Genomic DNA, 9,022 nt, shown 5'->3' with positions numbered 1-9,022 from the left:
TAAACTACAGAGTAAGACTTGAAGGAGGGAGGGAGAGGAGAGGAAAACAGACAAGAAAAGGAGCTGAAGACACAACTCAGTGGCTAAGAGCATTTGCTGCTATTGTAGAGGATCAGAGTTCAGTTCCCGGCACCCACATGGAAGCTGGCAACTGCCTACAGCTCCAGTTCCAGTGGATCCAGCACCTTCTTCTGGCCTTTTTTACATGGTATCTGCATACATGTGAATGTGTAAACATGCACGCACACAGATAAAAATAAATTCAACTGTAGGTTGGCTATGGTGGCATATGCATGCCTTAGTCCCAGAAATGAGGAAGCAGAGGGTCCAGCTTGGTCTACATAGTGTGAGATCTTATCTAAAAAATGTGTGCGTGAGTACCTGTTCAGCCTTCGTTTGTTGGGCTAGAGAGACAGTCAGTGAAGAGCCTGCCTCATAAACATAAGGACCCATGGAGATGTGTTCCTGTAAATACTGTATTTTAAAATATACTTCATAGATCACAAATGTATTTTAATATATATTTTAAGATTGACTATGAGAATACTAATAAATTTAAACAGAAAATAGCTTAGTCCAGATTAGTTCTCAGCAAACTCAGCCCCTAGAAGACTTTTAATGATCAAATGTATTGTTTTGTTACCCTCATTTTACAAGTAAGTACACCAAAGCTCAGAGAGGTGAGCTGAACGATCCAGGTCACACAGCCAGCAAGAGGTGGAGAGAGCATTTGGACCCAGATCATAGAACCCATGATTAGGATTTAATGATCTAACTAAGTGGATCAGAACTGGCAGCAGCCAGAATCAGGGACACAAGGAGGGAAACTTGCTGTTGTTCCTAGGCCCAAGGAGAAGTCAGAGGAAGTGAGTCCCCAGGCCCCAGGCTGAGGCACAGAGTGACCACAGCCTGCAGACTGCTGGGACTCTCTGGCACAGGAATGAAAGACATGGGAAGGGAAATTCTTCCAGGAAGAGAACACATTTTTGAGGAATTTGTGTTTTTGTTGGGTCATCTCTGATTTCAGGCCCTTGGTATCTTCTTTGAGTCACAGAGAACATCTTGAAAGAGATAAGAGGTGGAGGCAGGGTGGCAGTCTTTCTCTCTTCTCTCTTGGGGCTGGGTTTGGGGAAGGGGGCTTTCTGCCCTGGAAGTCCGGCCACCACACAGCTCCTCTTTTTCTGACCAAGAGGTAGTACTTCCACTGCCTAGCTTCCTCATTCTCCCCTGCAGCTCATCAAAAGCAAATGATGACATTAGGGGCTGGAGAGAAGGCTTAAGAGCACTGGCTGCCCCTGTAGAGGACCCAGTTCCCGTACCCACAGGGTGGTTCACAACCATCTGTGACTCCAGTTCCAGGGGGACTGTGGAATGCATCTGCTGTGGGATATCTTTCTGTGTGCTGTGAATGTGTGTTGCTCTGATTGGTTGATAAATAAAGCTGCATTGGCCTATGGCAGGGCAGATAAAATTAGGCAGTACATTCAAACTAAAGAGGAGATGAAGAAGGGGGGAGTCAGGGAGGAACCAGCTTGCTGCCCAATGAGCAATAAGATGCCAGTTGACTGGTAACACCACAGCCACATGGCAACATATAGATTAATAGAAATGGGTTGAGTTAAGTTTTAAGAGCTAGCTACCAAGAAGCTTGACCCATAGGCCATGCAGTTTGTAAATAATATAAGCCTCTGTGTGTTTACTTGGGACCAAGTGGCTGCAGGACGTGGGTGGGAGAGATTCTTCGATTCCTCCCAACTGGAGAAACTTCTGGCTACAGGGGTCCTATGACTTTTGATCCCAGGGATCAGGCAAACATATATGATGCATGGTGCATAGAAATGTATGCAGGCGGGCGATGGTGGTGCCTCTGCCTCCCAAGTGCTGGGATTAGAGGTGTGCGTCATCACCGCCGGGCTCAGAAGCTGATTCTTAAGGCAATAGACAAAGATGGTTCTGGAAGACAGAATGGGAGCAGAGACGGCTCAGAAGGGTCTATCACAATGGTTCTCAACCTGTGAGCCTCGCTCGGTCCCTGTGGCAAAACTCTATCTCCAAAAATATCTACAATGTTACAATTCATACAGCAAAATTACAGTTATGAAGTAGCAATAAAAATAATTTATGAGCGGGGCAATGGTGGCACATGCTTTTAATCCCAGCACTCGGGAGGCAGAGCCAGGCGGATCTCTGTGAGTTCAAGGCCAGCCTGGTCTACAGAGCGAGATCCTGGACAGACACCAAATCTACACAGAGAAACTCTGTCTTGAAAAACAAACAAATTATGGTTGAGGGGGTCACAGCATTAGGAAGGTTGAGAACCACTGCTGTATAGGCGGTTGACAGTTGTAGATGGCAGGGGAGACAGGACATTTTCTTCAGTGGTGTAGCCACTGGTGAGTTGCACACACTCCTGTAAGTACCCCTCCTCTCTCCCCACCCATGTTCCTGTGAGCAGCTCTACTGAAACTCATTAGGTCACTTAGCTGATTGTTTTTTCTTTTTCTTTCCTTCTCTTTTTTTTCTTTCTTTTTTCTTTTTTGTTGTTTGTTTGTTTGTTTTTTGAGACAGGGTCTCTCCGTGTAGTTTTGGTGCCTGTCCTGGATCTCGCTCTGTAGACCAGGCTGGCCTCGAACTCACAGAGATCCACCTGGATCTGCCTCCCGAGTGCTGGGATTAAAGGCATGCGCCACCACCGCCTGGCAGCTGATTGGTTTTTGCCAATTTGATGCAAACCTAGATATATCTGAAAAGAGGGAAACTCAATTGAGAAGATGCCTCATAGGACTGGCCTGTGGACAAGTCTGTATCACTGGGACAGTGCCATCCCTGGGCAGGTGGTCCTGGGATGTGTATAAAGCAGGCTGAGTGCTCTCTCCTCCAGCCGAGCAAGATGCCCAAGGGAAAGAAGGCCAAGAGGAAGAAGGTGGCCCCAGCCCCCGCTGTCGTGAAGAAACAGGAGGCCAAAAAGGTGGTGAATCCTTTGTTTGAGAAAAGGCCTAAGAACTTCGGCACTGGACAGGACATCCAGCCCAAAAGAGATCTCACATGCTTCGTCAAATGGCCCCGCTACCTTAGGCTGCAGCGACAAAGAGCCATCCTCTACAAGCGGCTCAAAGTACCTCCTGCCATTAACCAGTTCCCCAGGCCCTGAACCGGCAAACAGCTACCCAGCTGCTTAAGCTTTCTCATAAGTACAGGCCAGAGACAAAGCAGGAGAAGAAGCAAAGGCTGTTGGCCGTGCTGAGAAGAAAGCTGCTGGAAAAGGGGACGTCCCAACTAAGGGACCACCTGTCCTCCGAGCGGGGGTCAATACAGTCACCACCTTGGTGGAGAACAAGAAGGCTCAGCTGGTGGTGATTGCCCACGGTGTAGACCCCATTGAGCTGGTGGTCTTCCTGCCTGCCCTGTGTCAAAGATGGGGGTCCCCTACTGCATCATCAAGGGAAAGGCCAGGCTGGGGCGGCTGGTCCACAGGAAGACATGCACCACTGTTGCCTTCACACAGGTTAACTCGGAGGACAAGGGTGCTCTGGCTCAGCTGGTGGAAGCTGTTACGACCAATTACAACGACAGATATGATGAGATCCGCCGCCACTGCGAGGCAACGTCCTGGGTCCTAAATCTGTGGCTCACATTGCCAAGCTGGAAAAGGCAAAGGCCAAAGAACTCGCCACTACATTGGGTTAAATGTACACTGCTAAGTTTTCTGTACATAGATATAATTACAAACTTAAGAAAGAAAGAAAGAAAGAAAGAAAGAAAGAAAGAAAGAAAGAAAGAAAGAAAGAAAGGAAGGAAGCAGGCTGAGCAAGCCCTGGGGATCAAGCCAGGAGGCAGCATTCCTCCAACATCTCTGCTTCAGTTCCTGCAATATGTATGGTGCCTGCTCTGTGGTCCTTTCCTCCAGCTTGTGGTAAAAAGACAACTGAGACTGTGATCAGTCACTTAAGATCACAGAGCTGAGGGGACACCCTTCAGGAAATCTGCACTTCAAGCTTATATTAACAATCTTACTTCCTCTCATCCATTTATCCCTTCCAAGGCAGGAAATAAATCCTTAAGTATAATCTATATATATATAATATATATACATATATATGTGTATATATGTGTATATATTATATGTGTGTATGTATATATGTGTATATGTTATATATATATATATATATATATATATATATATGCTCATGTGTTATATGTTTGTGCACATGCAGGGGTAGGGGTGCATGCATCCATGCATGCACATATGGACATCAGGTATCTTCTTCTGTAGCTCCTCACATTTTCTTTTTTTTTTTTCTTTTTTTATTTATTTTTATTTTATTTTATTTTATTTTATTTTGGTTTTTCGAGACAGGGTTTCTCTGTGTAGCTTTGCGCCTTTTCCTGGAACTCACTTGGTAGCCCAGGCTGGCCTCGAACTCACAGAGATCCGCCTGGCTCTGCCTCCCGAGTGCTGGGATTAAAGGCATGGGCCACCACCGCCCGGCTATTTTCTTTTTTAATTTCTTTTCTTGTTTGAGACAGGGTTGCAAAATGTAGCCCTGGCTGACCTGAAACTATGTAACTCAGGCTGGCCTTGAACCCACAGAAATCTGCCTGCCTCTGCCTCCCAAGTACTGGAATTAAAGGCGAGTGCCAACTACATCTGGCTCCATCTTTACTATTGTTGTTGTTATTATTTTCCTTTTAATTACATATATATGTGTGCCTGTGTGTAGGTTTAAACACATGAGCCTATGGATTCCAGAAGAGGGAATTAAATGCCCTGGGTTAGAGTTTCAGGTGGTTGTGAATCACCTGATGTGGGTACTAGGAGCTGAACTCAGATCTTCTGCAAAAACAAAAAGTGCTCTAAAACGCTGAGTGCCTCTGCAGTTTCCCCACCATATCTTTTTAGCCAGATCTCTCACCAGTCCTGCAGCCCATCAGTTTGGCTAGGCTGGATGGCCAATGAGTACCAGGAACGCTTCTGTCTCCGTCTCTGCAGTGCTGAAATTGTAAGTGTGCCCCACACATTTGTTTGTGCCCATTTTTTTTTAAAAAACAGAAGCATTATCTCATTTTATTTTCCCAGTGGTCCTATACAATAAGTGTTTGTTATCTTCATTTTGTGGCTAAAGAAACAGACTCAAGAGTCACTTAGGATCTTACATAGAGATAAAACCAATAGAGGTGATCACAGCACACCTGTGATCTCAATGCTTGGGAGGTTTGACAGGGTTTCAAGGTTGAGGCCAGCCTAGGCTACATGTCAACAGCTGGTCATAATAAATAAATAAATAGTTATTTGTTATATGATATATGTAAATACATATAAAGTTGTTTTTAAAATAGCAGGAACAGAGCCTGTAAAGTTCTCAGTACAATACTGAGGATGTTACAAATGAAGTAAACAGACAAACAAATAAATAAATAATAAATGATAGCCAATACATTGCAGATTGAATGTAGAGACAGATGCAGGAGGACTGTGAGTTCCAGGCTAGCCTGGGCTAAATAGATTGTCTCAAAAGATAAAATAAAATTGATGGGCTGGTAAGATGGCCCCTTGGGTAAAAGCACTTTCCACACAAGCCTGATGAACCTTTGGTTGAAGGAGAGAACCTCAGAACTCACAAGCATCCATGACACCCACACCCACAGTTACATGGCCACAGCACACAGACACAATCCTAAGACAGTAAAGGAGCATGCCGGGTGTCCTGTGTAGCCCCCATTTTCTGTAAGTGAGTTTGTTCAATGTACTGTAAGTGATGAAAGCTTCTTGTGGCTTCTGGGGCATTTCTTCCTCGCTGTGATCTCCCTTGCTTACTGGACATCATGAAGGTTGTAAGGAATACATGGTAATTACCATGGTGTGACCAGGGAGCTCAGACAGCCCTGACTCTTGAATCCCAGGTCATAAACCCTACTAAGGTAGCTTGGATAAGACCTTAGGTCCTGGAAGCTTCCTCCTTCCTCCTCTATAAGATGCTGCCGGGGCTGGTGGACAGCTCACCAGGTACTTGCTGCCAAGCCTGATGACCCAAGGTTTATCCCTGCTATGGTGGAGAAGAGAACTGACTCTCAAAAGCTGTCCTTGGACCTCCACGTGTGTGCCAACGTCATGAACAAAACAAGTAAATAAATAAACAGTGTAATAATTTGTTTTCAGTGCTGGATGTTAACATTCATAAAGTTATTTGTAACGATAGCTAGGACACAGTCTGGTAAGTGCTCAGGACCAAGTTTAGGATGCCACAGATGAAAAGCATCATGGTGAGATTCATCTGATGGTCTTGGGCCTTCTTATCAGTTAGGACTTGAATGTTGGAGGACAGTGTGTGTGTGTGTGTGTGTGTGTGTGTGTGTGTGTGTGTGTGTGTGTGTGAAGGCCAGAGGTTGACATCTGTTGTCTTTCCAGATGGCTCTTCATCATTCTTTGAAGATAAAGTCTCTCACTGATTGTCTAGGCTAACTGGTCAGCAGGCTCTGGGGATACACCTGTCTCCATCCATCCTGCACAAAGGTTACAGAGACAAGGCCCTGCTATCTTATGTGGGGTGCTGGGGATCCAAAACTCACGTCCTGATGCTGTACAGCAGGCATCCCCCAGCCCCTGGAAGGTTGAACATTAAAGGAAATACTTTAAAGGGGCAGAGAGTTGAGAGGAACAGGGAAGGACGCAGGATGAATGGTCCCTAGGACTCCAGATGGCCGCACATGGCTGAGCTGGGAAGAGAACGGTCCCACCCTGCCCTGCCCCCTCCCACATGTGTCTGGGAAATGTCAGTGAGATGCTAGGCTGGAAAACACTGAAGAACGCTACAATACCCAGAGAGGGAATTACAAATACTTCTGAAATGCATCCCAAATCTCCTATCTCAGCAGCCTGTGCCAAACCCCTGCTGAACAGCGCTGCTCTGTTCTTCCTTCTCTCCACCCTGGCACCATTACTAATCAGAACTTCCTCTCCTGCTCGAGTGGTCGACTCCAGGCCTCCAATTCCAGTCTCGGAAAGCCTTTACACAAAGAAGCAAGCTGATAAACCCAACCACATTCATGCCATTTCTCTCTCTGAAAAAAAAAAAAAAAAAAAAAAAAAAAAAGGAAAACAACTAAATGTCCCAACTGTAGAAGACCCAGTAACTAAACCAACCTTCTACTGGAATGTCATACATAGTACTCTTTAGAATGTTGTGTCATATTATATAGACAGACTACTTTGTTGTTGTTTAATTTAGTGTGTGTGTGTGTGTGTGTGTGTCTGTGTGTGTGTACACTCCAGTGAAAGCATACATGTGGAGATCAGAGGGCAACTTTCAGGAGTCAGATCTTCCCTCCCACCTCAGGAAGTCAGGGTCTCTCCCCTCCCACCTCAGGAAGTCAGGGTCTCTCTCCCACCTCAGGAAGTCAGGGTCTCCCTCCCACCTCAGGAAGTCAGGGTCTCTCTCCCACCACAGTAAGTCAGGGTCTCTCTCCCACCTCAGGAAGTCAGGGTCTCTCTCCCACCTCAGTAAGTCAGAGTCTCTCTCATTTCTTCTCACTGTATATTCCGGGCTAGCTGACCAGAAAGCTTACATATGATTCTCCTGTTTCCACATCCATCTTGTAGAAATTACAGATGTGCAATGCATCCGGCTTTTTAATGTGGACTTGGGGAATTGAACTCAGGTCTTCAAGTTTTTACTTACTGGTCCATCTTACTTGCCCTATTTTATTTCTTTTCGTTTTGTGAGCTGGGGGGTCTCTCTGTGTAGATCAGGTTGGCCTTGAATTCAGAGGTCCATCTACCTCCGGCCCCATTTTATTTTTTGAGGTAGGGTCTCATGTAGCCTAGGCTAACCTCAAACTTATGTTTATGTGTATGTGTTTATGAGTGTGTGGCTGCACATGTGTGCTTACGCATGGGAGAGCAGAGAACAGCCTTGGGTATCATCCACAGAAACATCATCCATGTCCCTTGACACAGGGTCTGTCATTAGCCTGGAGCTCACCAAGCTTTCCTTAGGCTAGAATGGCTGGCCAGTGAGCCTCAGTGCTGGGACTGCAAGCATGCAACATGCCAAGGTTTTTCCAAGATTTCTGGGGATCAAACTCAAATCCCCATGCTTGGGTGGCAAGAACTTTAGCGACTGAGTCCCCACTACTCGATGGGGTTGTTTTGTTTTGTGTTGTTTGTTTTGTTTCTGACTTGGAATTTTGGATTTTCTTTTCATCTACCAAGTGCTGGGATTACACGCGAGCACCAGCACACAGTTTATGTGGTGCTATGGATGGAGTCCAGGACTTCTTCATACTAGATAAACACTGTACCAACTGAGCCTTATCCTCAGCCCTAGATCTATTTTTTATAGTATTATGTATATTTATATGTTTTATTTTTAATTATGTGTACGTGTGTGTGTGTGTGTGTGTGTGTGTGTGTGTGTGTGTGTCAGGGTATATGCATGTGGCTGCAGGTGCCTTCAGAGCCAGAGGAGTCAGATCCCCTGGAGTTAGACACAGGCGCTTGGAACAGAAGTAGGGTCCTTGAGAAGATCAGTGCATGCCTGTAACCACTGTCAGTCTCTCCAGCTCTGATGATCTATATTTTGAAAGAACAATTAAAGCAGCCATGAGGCCTGGGGGCAGAGCTCTGCGGCCATAACACTGAACATACCCAATCTTGTCTGAACACTTGCTCAGCATGAGTGAGGCCCTGGGCTCAGTCCAAAAGAACAAATGGGTGGGTGATAATAAGAACTACCATGGACTTGGAATAGGGTCATGGTTACCAGTGTGTGATCTGGATGTGGACTTGGTTTGATTCCCAGATGTACGAAGTACCAGCTGTGTGGCCTTGCTGAGTGTCTGTGTCTCTCTGCTTACGTTGGACATCAGAAAAAAGACAACAAAAACAAAATCTCATTCCATAGCCAGGCTCCCTGCCTGGTTTATCTGTTTTGTTTGTGGTGCTGGGAATGGAAGCCAGGGTCTCACAATGCTAGGTAGGTCCTCCACCTCCAGCTCCTGCCTGGTTTCAATTCTGGTTCTGTTA

General features: G+C 45.8%; 1 pseudogene; it reads left to right on the top strand.

Moving 5' to 3' along the window:
* Positions 1–2,884: 2,884 nt before the first annotated feature.
* LOC131893870 (large ribosomal subunit protein eL8-like) lies at positions 2,885–3,687 on the top strand (annotated as a pseudogene).
* Positions 3,688–9,022: the final 5,335 nt, after the last annotated feature.

This window comes from Peromyscus eremicus, chromosome 16_21 (genome assembly GCF_949786415.1).
Source record: "Peromyscus eremicus chromosome 16_21, PerEre_H2_v1, whole genome shotgun sequence".
NCBI lineage: Eukaryota > Metazoa > Chordata > Mammalia > Rodentia > Cricetidae > Peromyscus > Peromyscus eremicus.
Note: the sequence above shows the minus strand (reverse complement) of the source record. Positions and strands in the feature narration are given on the sequence as shown.